The sequence below is a fragment of the Sarcophilus harrisii genome, chromosome 6 (assembly GCF_902635505.1).
Source record: "Sarcophilus harrisii chromosome 6, mSarHar1.11, whole genome shotgun sequence".
In the NCBI taxonomy this organism is placed as follows: domain Eukaryota; kingdom Metazoa; phylum Chordata; class Mammalia; order Dasyuromorphia; family Dasyuridae; genus Sarcophilus; species Sarcophilus harrisii.
This window is the reverse complement of record NC_045431.1, coordinates 169,609,614-169,627,834: the sequence shown is the minus strand read 5'-3', so window position 1 is coordinate 169,627,834 and position 18,221 is coordinate 169,609,614. Positions and strand designations below refer to the sequence as shown.

The 18,221-nt window shown below is 36.3% G+C and overlaps 1 protein-coding gene across 2 annotated transcripts in view; it reads left to right on the top strand.

The window, feature by feature from the left end:
• SPATA5 (spermatogenesis associated 5) overlaps nucleotides 1-18,221 on the top strand; it is a 244,693-nt gene that overhangs the window by 51,834 nt on the left and 174,638 nt on the right. The window lies entirely within an intron of this gene.

The following is an 18,221-nucleotide window of genomic DNA, read 5'->3' as shown; positions in this document are numbered from 1 at the left end:
GACTTACCCAAGACACATAACTAATATGTTTTGGAGATCATATTTGAACTAAGATTTTTCTGACTCTAGGCTCAGGGCTCTATCCACTGTGTCACCTTAGCTGCCCACAGCTAGATTTCTCCAAATTTTTTTGAATTACTAAAGGGTATTTCAAGGAAGGAAATGGCTCAACTTAACCTCACAGATCAGGAAAAAGAAATCACCCAACAGACTTTGCTTGTTCAAGAAGTGAATATGGACCCCTGTCTTCCTGATCCATTGGAGACAGTTGTTTTTGGAACCTGAAAAAGAGCAAATATGAACCAGATGTGAGAAAAATGCATACAGCAGAACTGTCATATGAAGCATCTAACTTTAAACATTATGGGAAAATCAACAAGGCTCTTGTTAGAAATAGGACCTGGTTTGCACAATAGACAAATGCATCCAAGAGGCTTACCATCTGCAGTCCTTCGAGACCAATTTCCTGTGTTCATTCTAATCATGCTAAAGCATTCAAGTGGACACCTGTTTATGTGATTTGTCCTTTTCCCTTTGTGACTTATTCAAGGTGAGTGCAAAATTTTCCAGATGACTTTCCATGATTTTATTTTCTCTTTGTCTCTTTCTTTTAATGACAACATTTCTAGAGTTGCTTTTCCTTTCATTAACTGATAGCTCTGCAAAGGGAGAAATATAAGCTGATGATTTGGTCTCATCTCATGTACTATGAGTCTTATGTAGGGACTTGTAGAAATTTCAGGGGTGTATGTGTGTGCGTCTAAGGAGTGAGGTAATGCAGTTCATAGTCTGCTAGATCCAGAAGACTTAAAGTTATATTTAACTCCTATTCTTATTAGTTGTGTGACCTTAAACATGGCACTTAGCCCTATATGCCTCAATTTTCTCATCTATAAAATGAGCTAGAGAAGGAAATGGCAAACCACTCCAGTGTCTTTGCTGAGAAAACCTCCAAATGAGGTCACAAAAAATTGGACTTGACTGAAAGTGCTTGAACAACAACAGCACAAACTACAATCAGACCAAAATTCCAGATGTAACTGTTGCACTTAGACATAATTTTTAAAAATTTGATTTAATTTAAATTTTCTTAAAAACTTAAAAGTTCTTTTATTAGAAGTCATTATCCTTTGTTACTCACGGAATAAAAAGTTTTCAAAATACAGAACTCTCTAGTTAAGAGGATGAAAATCATGTGGGAAAGAGATGAGGTACATGTCATCCTTGTCTTAGCTCCTATCAGATCCATCCTGGAGATACTTTCTTTGATTGTACAGAGGATATGCTTAACAGCCTAATGTTTTTGTTCAACTAAAAGAAAATCACCTTTTGTTTTCAGTACAATGATCCATGGAACCCCAAATGTAAAAGAATAGTCATTTGTCTCCAGATAGTTTCTTTCAATTCCTATCAAAGGATCAGGGATGATGCTGATAGCAGTGAATACAGTAAAAGCTCACATTTTCATACAGAGTTTTGTGATTTGCAAAGTGCTTCTCTTATAATAAATCTGATGTGCAAAGATTATCTTGAGCTGGACAAGACCATAGAGAGGTGACTTATAGCAATCTCTGCCTGATCAAGAAATCCCTCTACAATGTTGTCTATAAGGAATTATCCATCATTTGGTAGACCTCCAACAAAGAGAGGCTTCCTGGGCAGCTAAGTTTATCCTAGGATCACTCTTATTGTTAAATTTTTCCTTATATCAGGTCTAAATTAACTTCCCTGTAACTTTCACCAGTATTTCCAATTCCCTTTCCCTGTGGCCAAGCAGAATAATTCCATTGCTTTGATAGAATACTGTCAGGTTTTCCTCTAAATCTTCCTTTTTCCAGGATAATCATCCCTAATTCCTTCAGAGGACCTTCTACAGCATGCTCTTTAATCTTACCATTCTAGTTATTCTACTCTTTGTAGGTTATTGATTTCCTTCTTCAAATATGGCACCCAAGACTAAACACAATAAAAACAGGTATAATCACTTGCCCATTATCAGATCTGGCTAATAAGGTTGGAACAAGGATTCATGTCCAGATTTTCTTTGTGATTTACTAGATTTTATATGGCCTCCACAGAGCTTGGGATTGGATTTCAGGATCTTGGAATAATTTGTACAGAAATGTTGACTGAACCCTTGAGAGTTGAGGAGATTCTCTGGTGAGATAGTCTAGGAGGAGAAGAAAAGGATACCCCAGGCAGTCTTGGGGGACTCCTACAGTTTGTGGATATGCTTGAATGAAAGGACTGATCCACCAGAATAATGAAAAGAGAAAAGTTATATGAGAACTTAGAGAGGAGAGAGAATCCAGGGGAGAGGTTAGCTTGGCTTGCAGTGTCAGTAGTTATAGAGAAGTCAACACTCATAAGGATTGGGAAAAGGCCCTTTTACTTACAATTAGAGATCATTGATAATTTTGAAGAAAGAAGTTGAATGATGAAGTCAAATTTCAGAGGGTTTTGATTTGGAGAATAGAAGTAAGCACTAGGAGGTAGGAGGCAAGTGGTAGAATTAAGTAGACGGCTTTCTAATGAAGGGTTACCCGAGAAAGGGAAGAGAGTTATGAGCCAATATTTAGTGGGACTGGTTGGATCAAATGAGAGTTTTCAAAGATAGGGGAAAAGACAAGGTCACCTATTTAGGCAGCCAAGGAGTCATTAGGTAGGAAGACACTGAAGACTAAGAGAGAGATTAGGGATTGTGATTATGAGCAATCAGTTGGAGAAGACAGGAGGAAATGAGTTTTAAGGGTTTATGTAGAGGGGCTTGCCTTGGAATAAGGGCCACTTCTTTATGTAAGGAGTAAAGTATGGGGAGATGCTTGAATTGAGGAAGATGGAGTCCTCCCTCATCAAATGGCCTCTTTTTTTTTTTTTAAGCTAAAAGTGAGGAAAGATCCTTAACTGAGAGGGAAGGGGAAGAGGATTTCTATGAGAGGTATGTAGAGGGATGAAATGTTGAGTAGGGTAAAAGAACTGCCTTGCTGCAGTGAGGACTTGGGTGAGATTGTGTAACAAATTTGCAGTGGATCTAGTAAATACAGTTTTATGATCTTGTTCATGTTGATGTAGCTCTTAAGAATAGGAGTGAATGAAGCCATAAGAGTAAATTCAAGGCTGGGGCTTGGCAAAACATGATTGGCAGTAAGACAAAAGGGCAAGAAATTCAAATATATAGGAAAGAGTTGGACTAGTTTACTAAGGGTCAAGGAGAGGAGAGTGTTGCCAGTCTGGAGGTCAAGGGAAAAGACCTGAGGGATGGAAAGATTGGAAGTCATGATATAGATGAAGATGATTTAGAATTGTACGCCAGAGGGGAAGATGAAATGATAAAAAATTAATGATGGCACGATCAAGGGTGTGACTGTCTATGTTCTGAGCTGGAATGGAGAAGTAGGTCATGGGAATTGAACAGATTGAGGAAGTGAGTATCAACATGTATGTTGAATTCTCTCCCTTAGTATGAAGGCAGGAGTTAGAAAGGAGAATAGGACTAGAAGCCAGGTGATCGAGCAAGGAAGGAGAAAATCATAGGAATTAGTAAAAACGATAGTCACTAGGATCTGAATTGAGCTACAAATTTATAGTTTGATAGGTAGTTCTCAAGAGAAGAAATGCTCTAAAAGTCCCATGAAAAAATGCCCCAAATTATTACAATTGGAAGAATGCAAATTTAAGTGATTGCAAGAATCTGTTTCCTCACCCATCAAACTGGCAAAGATGAGAAAATAGGAAAATGTTAAGTGTTGAAGGGACTATGGGTAAACAGACACATTAATGCTCTGTTAGATGATCTGCAAATGGGTATCACCATTGTGGAAAGCAGTTTGGAATTGTACACAAAACATTGCTAACCAGTGTTTGCCCTTTGATCCAGATCATCATTGCTAGGCTGCAACCCAAAAGAGATCAAAGAAATGGGAAAAGGTCCTATATGGACAAACATTTATAGCAGCTCTTTTTGTGGTGGCCAGAAAACCCTGGAAACTAAAGGGATAGCAATCAATTGAGGAATGATTTGTTAGTTGTGGTAAGTGAATATGATAGAATAACTCTTGTGCTGCAAAAAATGAGGAGGAGATGACTTCAGAGAGACATGGAAAGTCTTAGATGATCTGATAAAGAATGAAATGAGCAGAAACAGGAGAACAATTTATACTGTAACATTAACATTATAAAAGTGAACAACTTTGAAGACTTATAAACTGATGTAGAATGAAATGAGCAGAACCAGGAAAACAATTTATACAGTAAGAGTGAAGATAAATAACTTGGAAAGCTCTGAGAAACTTTAGTCAACAAAAGGACCAGTCATGATTCCAGAGGAGTGATGATGAAACATGCTTCCCACCTCCTGACAGAGTGGTGATGGATTTAGAGTGTAGAATAAGATTTGCACACATACACACACACACACACACACACACACACACACACACACACACTAACACACACACACTTTTTTCCCCCTCTGCAACCAATGAAGGAATTTGTTTTGCTTGACTATCCATGTTTGTTACAAGCAATTTCTTTTCCTTTTATCTTTTTTCCTCTCCAGTGAGGTGGGGGTTAGAAGAGAGAGAAAATAGATTTCTGTTAATTAAAAAAACAACATTTTAAAAATAGAGAGGTTGGGAGGGGTATTGCAGATGTGGAAAGTTGTATAGTCTTTCAGATGAAGTCACTGTATTGTTAGTTTTGCTTAATTATTTTACTAAGTTTCAGGAGACCTCTTGGGGAGTGGAGGGATGATTTGGAAGTGTTTTGTAATTTGAAAAGAAAATGCCTGAATAAAGCTTTTTAAAAATGTGAATTATTTGGATTTCAAAGAAGGTGAGTTTGTGAAGTGCTGATGGAAAGGGGAGCTATATTACGTTTTTTAAAAATATTCGTGCTGAGTTTTTCATGGTCATAACATTTTCTGGATTTCATAAGACAGTGATGAGCACCAAGGGAATTCTAAATTCCCCAGGCACTAAATGAATTTTAAATATCATGGAAACCCAGATGGATTGGGAAAACATACAAAGCAACAAAAACTGAAAACAAAGGAAATTTCTGACTAATATTAGGCTGCCTGATGAGCCATGGGTTTCATTTTTTTAAAGAATGCCACGTCCTCTTGAAGACTTCCAGGAAAAAAAAAGATCACAACCAGATTACACCCGTATGACCAGTCCTGAAATGACACTGTCTCAACACTGAGGGATATTTTTTTCGGACTAATGCTGTTCCCCTTTTATAAAGGGAAGGACTTTTGCAAAGGTGACTTCTGCAAAGCACTGTAGGTTTTTGGTTCTTGCACAAAACTTCATTTGTCCTACTTGCAGATGAGGCCTGAGGAAAGAGCCTGTTTGGTGGAGCTCTAAGGGATGTTTGACCAGGACTTTGTATAAATGCATCACAACTTGTCTGCCTCTGTTTAGCTTCAGAAGTCTGTTCACCTTGGAGAAGGGACATGGTTTATTTTCCTGGTGCTACTATCCCCAATGTTCTTATAGCAAGATGCATATTAGAATCCAGTTGAATACTTTTTGTGAGAGGATTTTGAAAGTAATAAAATCATCCTGAAAATAGTAATAAGCATAGTTCTCATTTCTGTGTTGCTTATGAGTTTTCCTTGTGCTTTAAAGATACCTCATTTTTGCTTCAGAAAAAAACCTTGTAAGGTAGCTGTTATTCCATTTTATAAGTGAGGAAACTGAGATACAGGAAACTTTGGTGAATTTTTGTAAGGACATAAAGATAATAACTGACTGAATTTGAACCCCAAGTTTTAAATTCATTAATGTATCTACTATTTCAATCTGCCACTAAGATAAAATATTGACTGTTATAATCTGTAAAATGAGTGTAATCTAGTCATGGATTTTTTAATTTCTGGAAGTTTTTATGAATTTCTTTATACAAGTAAAATTAGACTTTGGGAAATAGAGTAAGTGATTGTCTTTTTTAAAATTAGCATTCCTAGGATCAAAAATTGAGAGCTAGAAAATACTTTAAAGGTCACCTCAGTGGTGCATAGTGCATAGAACTCTGGGCCTAGAGCTAGGAAGATTCTTTCTGGGTTCAAATCTGACCTGGTCCTGAGCAAGTCATTTGACCCTGTTGTACCTCAGTTTCCTCATCTGTAAACTGAGCTGGAGAAGGAATGGTTAACCATTCTGGTATTTTTGCCAAGAAAACTCCAAATGGGGTCACAAAGAGTTGGACACAACTGAAAAATGATTTAACAATAGCAACACTTAAAAATCTAGAGATGGAAGAGTCCTTTCTATTTGGATGATCTTGGCAAAGTAAATTCACATCTTTGAGTCTCAGTTTCTATAAAGTAGGAGGTTGCAGAAATACTTTGATCCTCTGCAATAGGAAATGATGTTAAGTATACTGAGAGAAAGAATATGTATAAATACATTTCTGTCATTCATAAATTGACATAAACCAAGTTAAGCAGCTTCAATAAGTTCTAGGATAATTAGTAATTTTAGCAGCAGTCTCTTGATATAGCTATTCTCTGAAAACACTTTGGAATTGCTTGACATTGATGGATGTAAGTAGAAATAAGTTTAGTGGAGCCCAATCAGGTTCTCTTCAGAATGATGTCTGGCCAGGGATCTCTGACAAACTCTCTGTTTTAAAGTAACCATAACAATAACAATAATAACAGCAACAACAATAACGGCAAAGGAAATGGAGTAAGAAATTGCTTTTGAATTTTGCTCTTTACTCACACTTACCTAACCTTTGGTACTACCCTCATCATTTAAAAGCATAGGTTTTATTCATATGTTTTGTATTTGTGTCATAGATTTTTCTGAAGGAAAAGGGGAAAACTCTACTCTGATTGAACTTTCCTTTGTGAAAAAGAAAATCAAAATTATTTGACATAGTCACTTCATTTGACAATGTCATATAACTTTCTACCCTGGAGTCTGCTCCATTTCTCAGCCCCAGGACTAAAAAATGTTCCAATATTTTTGCTTTTTTATTCAAGAATTTTCCTCTTAGTCATAATTGTGAAAAGTTTCACTATCAGTTTTCCTCTTATTCTCTTATGTTTTCTTATTTTGAAAAATCATAGTATCCTTTATATTAAAGTGATGGATCCATTTTGAGCTTATTGTGATATATAAGCTGTTAAACTTATATGTAGCTGATAGAGTTATATGATAAGACTTGGAGTTAGGAAGATCTGAACATAGATCTTATTTTAAACTTTTACTAGCTATGTGTTCCTAGGTAAGATATTTAACTCTTCTTGCCCCATTTCTTCATCTGTAAAAGTAAAACCAATTATAAACTGCTTCACAGGGTTGAAATAAATGTGAGAATTAAGTATATTCCTTTTTCTCTCTTTTCTTCTTTTTTTAATTGCTCATCACTCTTTTATTATGGTGAACAACAGCAACAAAAAAGGAGGGGGGAGCAGTTAGTACAGTTATGCTAAAATTGATGAGTATCCAGGTGATTGGACAAGAGGTGAAAGGCAATGGGACACTTGAAACATATTTCAACATGATCCAGGGACATTTCTCTCACTGCCACAGAACAGAGCAGGATTATAAAATACAGTAGGATGTACTTGAAATCAAGGAACTCTTGTGATGTGGTTTGAGATTGCTGATGACTACCAAGTGGGACAGTTTAATTTAAAAAGCCACTAATAACCAGTCTGGAAGGGTATTTTGTGAAAGCAAAGCAACAAATTAACATTAGGACATAATCTCAACTTCCCAGATCCATTTTTCTTGGATTAGGGAGGAAACATCCAAACAAGACTTCATGATTTGTTAAATGACCACCTTGGTTATAGGCAGCTTCCTACAACAGCCCCTGAGAGGGCTGTCCTACTGGCAGAACTGACTCATAGGATTAATTGAAACAATTTCTTTTAACTCTCCACATTGGTCACTTCTTATGTCCCTGTAACCCCTGACCAAGTCCTTATTGAACCAAACCAACCAGGAGGCATTTTGACAAATGTGGTTGAGGAGAGGGGCAACAGGAGAGAAAACAGGAGACCAATTAGGAAGAAATGAAAATTCTTGTAGTTTTTTGTTTGTTTGTTTGAGAGACAATTGGGGTTAAGTGACTTGCTCAAGGTCACACAGTTAGTTAAGTGGCAAGTGTCTAAAGTCAAATTTGAACTGAAGTCCACCTGATTTCAGGACTGGCACTATCCCCTGCACCATCTAGCTGCCCCTCTCTCTTTTCTTCAAGCATAAAAACAAACCAAAAAACAAAACAAAACAAAACTACTTCCAGACACTCTATTCTATTTAATTTTCTCTGACTCTTAAAAAAATTAATATTCTAAAGAGACACTTTTTTCTTCTCTCTCAGTAGAAAGTAAGCACCTTCCAATTGTTTAAACATTAAAGTGTGCTAAAAGGTACATTTTGTGTTTTTTTCCTTATGTTTCTCATCACTTGTGTTTGGATTTCAAAATGTATATTAAATTCTTTTATTTTCGTGAAGAATGTTTTAAAACTCTCTTTTGTAATAAAGATATGTTCCCCATACTCTTTGTTGGATTGTCTTCAGTTTTGCAGGTCTTTTTCTTGGTTGTAAACCTTTTATCATTTGCCTGTTGGAATTATGGTCCAAGATTTTTTTTTTTCTTTTAAGTAGTAGCCAATCCGTCTTGAATGATGCCAGCTGGTTCCTTAGTACTTGAACTCTTTTTGGTTCCTTGTAATTTTATTTCTTTGATTTTCACCTTTGGATTGGGAGTTTTCATTTTAGGGTCTTTTTTTGAGGAAGTCATATTCTGTTTTCATTTTGTCCTTTGTATTTAATAGATCTGGGCAATTTTCATTTATGATTCCATGCTTTTTGTTTGGTCATAAATTTCAAGAAATCTTGCTCTTGAATTCCCTTTCCTCAACCTGTTTACTGGGTCATTTTGTTTTGTTTTATAATAAACATATTTTCTTCATTTTTTCCCAACCTTTTGAATTTGTTCTAGCATTTCTTTTTTGTCTCATGGAATCATTGGATTCTATTTGCTCCATTCTCATTTCAATCAACAAAACAAAAAATAAACATTTATTAAGTGCATACTATATGCTGGGCCCTGTGCAATTTTATGGAGAATTTCCATTCTAGTGTTTTTCCTTTTTTGGCTAAAGATTTCTACCTTCTATTTTGTTGTATTTTCTCTTTTTCAATTCTTTAATCTGGAGCCCTTATTTCATTTTTATTTCTTTTATTAAAATCTCTTTCTTCATTTTCTCCAGGAAATCTTATATTCCTTTTAGCCAAGTGTTTTTTTCTCCCTGTAAAGCTCTTTTTACTGTTGTGAAGTTGTTCTCTTCTCCATTTACCTCTTGGGCTTTTCTTGACATAAAATATTTCTTCTGAATGCTCAGTATCTTCTTCTGTGAATTCATATTTGTAACCTCACTCCTTGTGTCAGATTTCATCCCCTCTCCCAATGGCCAGGCTGTGTTTGGTCTTGACCCTTTTTTTTAATGTGCTTTTGCTGCCATTTTGTCCCTCTCCTGGTGTGCTTAAATTCACAGTGTTGGCAAGTTTTAGTCCCCCTGTTTTGTCTGGTTCAGATAGGGGTTTCCTGAAACCTCTCAAGTCAGATTGCTAATATCCCTTGGCTAGAGGATTATTAACTCATAGCCTTCTTTTAATGTCTGAATACTTTTATTTCTCATCTTGCTGTCTCCCATCACAACTCTCCCCATCAATCTTCCTTTTCCCATGTCTGATTAGATAATTTCAGTATTCTTGCTTCTTGAACATTTCTGGTCTGAACTCTATGATCTTTCAACCTTCTGCCATGTTATTGTCAAATCACTGAGTTTATCAGGCCCCAAAGCTTCCCTACTTATGATTTCAGGGCTCTAATCTTTATTCTTGTCTGTGCTTTGCAAGCATATAGACTTCGGGGACCTTTGGACAGTTTCTAAGCAGTGTTTACTTATATCCACCTTGGTTTTCCTTGTGGGATCCTTTCCCCAAACTGTTAGATTTTGGATATTTTTTTTGTGTTGTCCTGGTATAAAGTTTCTCTTTGATTTTTTTATTTTTATTTTTTTATTAAAACTTTATTTTCAAAACATATACATGGATAATTTCTTTGAATTTCTTGATCTTTTTTTTTTATATAAAGCTTTTTATTTTTCAAAACATATGCATGGACAATTCTTTAACATTAGCCCTTGCAAAACCTTGTGTTCCAATTTTCTCCTCTGCCCACGCCTTCTTCTAGATGGCAAGTAATTCAATATATGTTAAACATGGCAGAAATATAAGTTAAATCCAATATATGCATAAGTATTTGTACAATTTTGATCTTTATTTGTATGGATGTTGTTTGTTTTTGATGGATATATGGGAGAGTGGGTCTTGTCTACAACTTTTCACTCAGTCATCTTCCCTATGTCTTTATTCTGATAACTATTTACATAGAATTTGTTTTCTTTGAAATTCTATGTGTTTTATTTTATACATCTAAACATTATTCTGAGAAAAGCACTTAGATTTTTTCAGGTAGCCCATGATACAAAAAAGGTAGAGAACCCGTGATTTAGAAAGTGGGAAGGCCTTGGAAGCCTTGGAATCAGTATGTTGTTTAATAAACAGGCCAAGAACATGATTACCCCTGCCCTTAGGGAATCTCTGGCAGCCAAGTGCAGAATGGGTTGGAGGAAGGGAGAGAAGTGAGGCAGGAAGACCAATTAGGAAGTCCTTAGGAGTCCAGATGAAGGTGGGAGGAGACACAAATGCTAAGAGAAGACTTGAACCAGAGTCTCCTGACCCTGAACCAGTGTCCTTTACAGCATGCTATGCCTGTTATTTTTGACTCTCCAGGGCAGATTTTAGTACTCAGCACAAAATAAAAATTTTATGTTTATTTTTAAAAATAAAATATTATTTTATCCAGATCCCATTTTTATTAAATAAATTTATTAAGTTTATTTAAATAAAATTTATGTAATTGCTTTGTTTTCTCCTGATTTTAGTTTTACTTTTTATTTGTTTTTTCCCTCAAAAATTCTTCTATGTTATTCTTTGGCTTTTTTATTTCTTTATAGCAGTGGTTCTTAATATGGGGTGTGGATGTCCCCATGAGGAATGAGAAGCTTATCTAGAGAGTAAGGGACACTAAGTAGCTATATAATTCTATTTACATTGACCTATTTTATTTTTTTCGCCTGCCTGTGTATGATAAAGTCTATAACAGATTTTCTTTCATATTAAATAGGAGGTACGGGAAAGCTTGCTGAAAACCAAGAGAATATGGATCTAAAAAGAGTGGGATCCTTTCATTTATAGACATGAACATTTTTCTTCTACAATAAACAGAATCTATCTTCAAGGTCATGGCTTTCCTACACAATTCTCCTTAATAAAGAGAGAGTGATTATTTTCACATTTATTTAACAAGTACTGAAGACTATATTCTAGGTGCTGAATATAATCCTCAGTTTATAACAAGTGATCCATTGAGTTGTACTGTTAAGTCAACAAATCAAGTCAAAAAAGCATTTGTTACTAATCACTTACTTTGTGCCAAGAACGCCAATAAACCCTGAAGATAGAAAGAAAGGCAAAAACAATCCTTGCCCTCTAGGAGCTAATGGGGGGAGACATCATATAAACAACCTCTTATAAACAAGTTGTAGACAGATAAATTAAGATAATCTCAGGGCAAAGGGACTAAGATCAAGGCCGCCAGGGAAAGACTTCTTGTAGAATATGGGATGTGGGATGTTAGCTGATACTTGAAGGGAGCCAAGAGAAGATGAGGAGGAAGAGAGTTCTAGCCATGGAGGAAGTAGAGGGAAGAATAGACTCTGAGGTTCTTTCTACTTGAGAATCAGCTTTTTTTTTTTTTGCACACCTAAATACATGATACTTAAAAGGAGCCAAGAGAAAAAGATGAGGAGGGAGAGAGTTCTAGACATGGAGGTCAGGCATGGAAAATGCATGGATTCAGGAGATGGAACAGTCAAGGAAGCCTGTGTCTCTAAATTAAAAAGGTCATGGAGGAGAGTTAAGTGTAAGGAGAAAGGCAAGGAACAAGTCTGCTGTTGGGATATATGACATGGTGGTAATGGGTGATAGAACCACCATTTGCTTCTGTGTTTTTTCATGGTCTTTGGACATGGAAAGGATGGAACCAAAAGTCAACTAGGGATCTCTCAATAGGAATTATTTATTTACCTATGGTCACAAACTATTGTGAATTGAGGCAAAAATGAACAAGTTAAAAAAGCTGTTGTCATGCTAACTTGTTACCTCCAGGTGGGGCCCAAGGTAAGGATATGAAGAGAATTTATAAATCTCTCTGATAGTATCCTGGAATTTCCTTCTTTTGTTCTCTCTGGTTTGGTATACATCAGGAGGAGGGTGGTTAGAAAGACTAGACTTCAGAGTGGGGTCCTAGAGATGCTGCTTTGTGGATCTTTCATTCCCTTGCCTGACTTAGCTCCTCATCTCTAAGCATCTTTCCTCACACTGCCTACCTATCTGGTGTCCTAAGCTTTGTGCTTCAAGGTGCTCCAGTCCAAGGTGACTTCTTGTTTGGAACCATCCAAACGGATGAGCCTCGGATTCAGTGAACCATCTCTGATTGTAAATATTGCTCCATTGGAGAAACGAGTTTCATTGTTTTGTAGTCTCATTTGGCCCTGCTGTAGAGCTGTGGAAAAAGTCCTGCCCCTAAAACCGATTCTTCATTCTAAAGCCCAGCATGGTCTAAAGTGGAAGGAAGAATAGACTCTAAGGCTCTTTCTACTCTAAAACCTAATCTTTTTTTTTTTTTTTTTTTTTTTTAAACACACCTAAGAGTATGGTTGGTTGGAATAAATGAAGGACTAAATAGATCAGAATTGGTTTTTATCAGAAGGGAACCAGATGTACAGAAAGTGTATCAGAAAAGACATAGGGATCCCCTAAATTCTCATATTCTCTCTCTCTCTCTCTCTCTATGTATATATATATATATATACATACATATATATCTGTTAATATGTTAAAGTATAAGTTAAATATAAAATATGTATACATTTCCATACAATTATTTTGCTGTACAAAAAGAACTGGACTTTGAAATAGTGTACAATTAGCCTGTGAAGGAAATAAAAAATGTAGGCAGGCAAAAATAGAGGGATTGGAAATTCTATGTAGTGGCTCATAGTCATCTCCCAGAGTTCTTTCCATAGGTGTAGCTGGTTCAGTTCATTACTGCTCCATTGGAATTGCTTTAGTTCATCTTGTTAAAGAGGGCCACATCCATCAGAATTGATCATCATATAGTATTGTTGTTGAAGTATATAATGATCTTCTGGTCCTGTTCATTTCATTCAGCATCAGTTCATGTAAGTCTCTCCAGGCCTTTCTGAAATCATCCTGCTGGTCATTTCTTACCGAACAATAATATTCCATAATATTCATATACCACAACTTATTCAGCCATTCTCCAATTGATGGGCATCCATTCAGTTTCCAGTTTTTAGCCACTACAAAAAGAGTTGCCACAAATATTTTGGCACATACAGGTCCCTTTCCCTTTTTTAGTACCTCTTTGGGATATAAGCCCAGTAGTAACACTGCTGGATCAAAGGATATGCGGTGTTTGATAACTTTTTAAGCATAGTTCCAAATTGCTCTCCAGAATGGCTGGATGTATTCACAATTCCACCAACAATGTATCAGTGTCCCAGTTTTCCCACATCCCCTCCAACATTCCGCATTATCTTTCCCTGTCATTCTAGCCAATCTCACAGGTGTGTAGTGGTATCTCAGAGTTGTCTTAATTTGCATTTCTCTCATTAATAATGACTTGGAGCATCTTTTCATGTGGCTAGAAATAGTTTCAATTTCTTCATATGAGAATTGTCTGTTCATATCCTTTGACCATTTGTCAATTGGAGAATAGCTTGATTTCTTATAAATTAGAGTCAATTCTCTATATATTTTGGAGATGAGGCCTTTATCAGAATCTTTGACTGTAAAAATGTTTTCCCAATTTATTGCTTCCCTTCTAATCTTGTTTGTGTTAGTTTTGTTTGTATAAAAACTTTTCAATTTGATATAATCAAAATTTTCAATTTTGTGATCAATAATGATCTCTAGTTCTGCTTTGGTCATAAATTCCTTCCTCTTCCACAGGTCTGAGAGGTGAACTAACCTATGTTCTTCTAATTTATTTATAATCTCATTCTTTATGCCTAGGTCATGAACCCATTTTGATCTTATCTTGGTGTATGGTGTTAAGTGTGGGTCATTGCCTAGTTTCTTGGGCTCCTCTTCTTTATGTATAGATAGTGAGGTACCAGGACAGTTGAAGTATGATTCTGGGTGCTCTGGCTGTTTCAAATGTAACTATAAATTTAGGGTGTGTAAGAGATTACTTATAAGATCTAGTGCTATTCCTCAAATTTTAGATAAACAGTCATGATTTTGAGGGATTTAATACTGAGATTTGGAATGATTTATCTTATAATTTGTTATTTAGTTATTTTTCAGTTGTGTCTGACTCTTCATGACCCTCATTGTTTTGGGGGGGACAAAGATACTGGAATGATTTGTCATTCCTTTTCCAGATCATTTTATAGATGAGGAAACTGAGGCTAATAGGCAAATCATTTGCTCAAGTCACACGACTAGTCCATTTCTGAGACTGGATTTGAACTCCTGAAAATGAGCCTACTTGATTCCAGGCCTGATTCTGATTCACAGCACCAACTAGCTGCCCATTTATGGATTTAGTCTTTACTTAAAAGGAAGGTTTTATTGATTCTTTTTGTCTGTCATTACCTAACCTGTCCTCCCTTTCCCACTGAAACTGCCCTTGTAACAGAGAAAAACAGTTAAGCAAAACTTCCCCCAAAAGATAGTGTATGTAATACTTGATGAACCCATAGTCCTTCACTTCTCTGCAAAAAGTAGACATATATGCTTCACCATTTGTTGTTTAGGAGATTAATAATTGCAGGGGCCATGTAGTCTTATTTTCATTCATTTATTAATTGTGCATCTTGTTCTCCTGCTTACTCTGTGCCAGTTAATATATTCTGTATTCTATAATAGCATTCCTATGTCATTTTTCCATGTTCCGTGATCAATGGGTACACACTTTGTTTCTGATGAATTGTGGATTTATTCTTGTTTGGTCTTTAGAGGCAGCTTGTGCCCACTGGATAAATGGTGGAGCTTAGAGTCAGAAAGCCTGAGTTCAAATCCAGCCTCAAATACTTCCTAGTGGTGTGACTCTGAGAAAACCACTTAACCTCTATGTCCATTTTCTCAATTGTCAGATAGGAAAAATGACAGCATCTGGCTCCCAGGATTGTTGTTAGGATCTAATGGGATAATATTTATAAAGTCTTCATTTGCTTAGCACATAGTAGGTGCTTAATAAATACTTGTTCCTTCCTTTCCCCTTTTAATCTTAACATCCTATTATAGTAACAATTTTTTAAAAAAATTCCATAAATAAAAGCTGTAAATAATTAGATATTGCAAATATTATGGTGTTCCTCATACACAGCAAAAAGACCTTGGTTTAAGGTTGAGCTAAAGGTTAAAAGACTGTGATGTGAAATGATGGGACTTTTATCATCACGTGGCATAGTGCCAAAGGGGAAATGATAAAACAGAGCTTCTCTGCTCATTTCCTTGCATATCCCTGGAACGAGAATTCCCATCTGCCTAATAAGGGTCCCAGCACACATAAAGCAACTCCAGGAAGTGACCCCATCCACTGTGGTTTTGCCAGACTTTTGGATCTGGAGAAAAGAAAGGTGTGCTGGGTAGAAATAATCCATCACTTTTAATCATTCCATGCTCTTGTGTTTTTCACTACCAGCAACTTATCCAAAGACTAAAAGATGTTTCAACTTTGGAACAAACTAATAAGGTTAAAATGCAGCAAAAATCATAGCATTTTAGTTACTTGAAAGTACCTTGTATCCCACCGGATCATTCTCCTTGTTTTGTAGAAGATATGATGGCTAAGCAGTCAATCCAAAATAATACCGATCAGCAGACATTTATTAGACACCTACTGTGTGTCAAGCACTATGGTAAATCCTGGGTAAGAAAGAAAGGCAAAAAGTAATCCCTGTTCCCAAGGGGCTTGTGGTCTAATGAAGAAGACAGCCTCTAGCCCACTTAGTACAAATGAGACATAGATCTGTTGGAGATAATTAATAGAGGGAAGGGTCTAAGGGAGAAAAAAGGGAATGAGTAGAGTTTTCTAATAGAAGGCAGGATTTGGGCTGGGACTTGAAGGAAGGTCAGAAAGCCATCGTGGATAATATGGTATGAAAGAAGGAAACCAGGTTATAAAGGAGTTTGAACATCCAACAGAGGATTTTGTTTTTAATCCTGGAGGCAATAAGGAGCCCCCAAGGTTTATTGAAAAGAGGAAGAGAGAAGTAGAATGGAAGAGGAGGGGAAAGAGTGAGGGAAACAAGAAGTCTAGACTAATAATATTATTTACATTCCTGTACTGATTCAAGATTGTATTACAAAGTACTTTAATCCCAGCAGCTCTATGTGGAAGAGTATTGCAAGTGTCCTTATTTAATGGAAAAGGAGGAAGGGTCAACAATGGATTGTTAAAGACTAGAGTAACTAAATATTGGGAAGCAAATATGTTACAATGGAGAAGAGACTTGGATTCAAATCATCCCTCTATCTCTCATTTGCTAATTGTGTGACCTTGGACTTGACCTCTTGACCTCTTCATCAAGACTTAGCCTCTGAGACAGTTTCTGAGAATATTACCTTTTATTTTATTAGGAAAATTGAGGCCATTTCTCTTTTCTTAATATTTTTCTCCACCTTCCCCTTCTTTACTCAGTGCCTGATGAAGAGGTGGCCTTCTATTTTCCCAAAAGTAAATCCCTTTAAATGCACCTTTGATTCCATCCTCTCTCATCTTCTCTAACAGACTGTCTCCACCATCATCATTTGTCTCTTACTCATCTTCAATCTTCCCTATCCCTATGGCCCACATATGTGCTCAAGATTGCATCCCTAACAACCTCTTTCCAGATTCTACCATTTTCACTAGCTCGCAAATTATATTTCTTCTCCATTTCTTAATCAAAAGCCTTGAAAATACCATCTAAATTTGGTGCCCCTCTTACTTGGTTTTGAATCCTCTATGATTGGGTTTCTTGACATCATTCAATTCTTCAGAGTTACCAAAGATCTTACAATTACTAAATCGGATGACTTTCTCAGTTCCCACCCTTATTGACCTTCTACAATATTTGACTGTGTTGACACTCTCCTGTGACACTTTCTTCTAGGTTTTTCTGAGATTGATACTGCTGGATCATTTCTCTTTCTTTTTTCTGGATCTTCATCCATTGTCATGCTCACTTACTGGGTATTCTCCAAGGGCTCCATCCTAGATCTTCTCTTTTCCTTTTATGTTTTCTCACTTGCTGATCTTAGCAGCTCCTATGATTCCATTTATCATTTTTGTGAAGAGAATTGGAGAGCTACATATCCAACCATAGTCTCTCCTAAGCACCAGTCCTGCAATAGGCAGCCAATTGCCTATTAAGACATCTTGAATTAAATGTCTTACAAGCATTTCAAACTCAACATTCCCAAAAGACAACTCATTGTCTTTCACCCCGAACCTTTCACTTTTTTTTGACTTTCCTATTTCCTAGTAGCCTTCCAGTGTCTAACTTCGCAACCTTAGTTTCATGTTCTTTTCTTCGTGCTCACTCCCTATACCCAGTTACTTGCCATATTTTCTTTCTGCCTTCCCACAAACTCCTCTTTCTTTCCATTCATTCTCTACCTGTCTTCCTATCATTATTTCATGTCTGAACTATTTAATTAACCTCTTAATTGAACTCTTTGACTCAGGTCTCTTCCTACTCCAATCCAATTCCAAATTGCTTTTTAGACTTGCTAGATCAACTCACATCTCCACAATTGTATTAGTATCAGTTAGTTTTTCCTATATCCCCTTCAATAATAATGATGTTTAGCTATCATTTATATGATGCTTTAATGTTGTATGTGTATGTGTATGAATAAACAAATATATGTGAACAAAATATGTAAACATATACATACATTTATTTATATGAAATTTCATTTGATTCTTACAACAAACTTGAGAAGATGCTTCCCCTCTCTATCTCTCCACTTGGAATCCTAGGTTTCTTTCAATACCTAACTCAGGTCCCTTTCCTAAGGAGGCTCTCTGTGACCCTCTTCCCCAC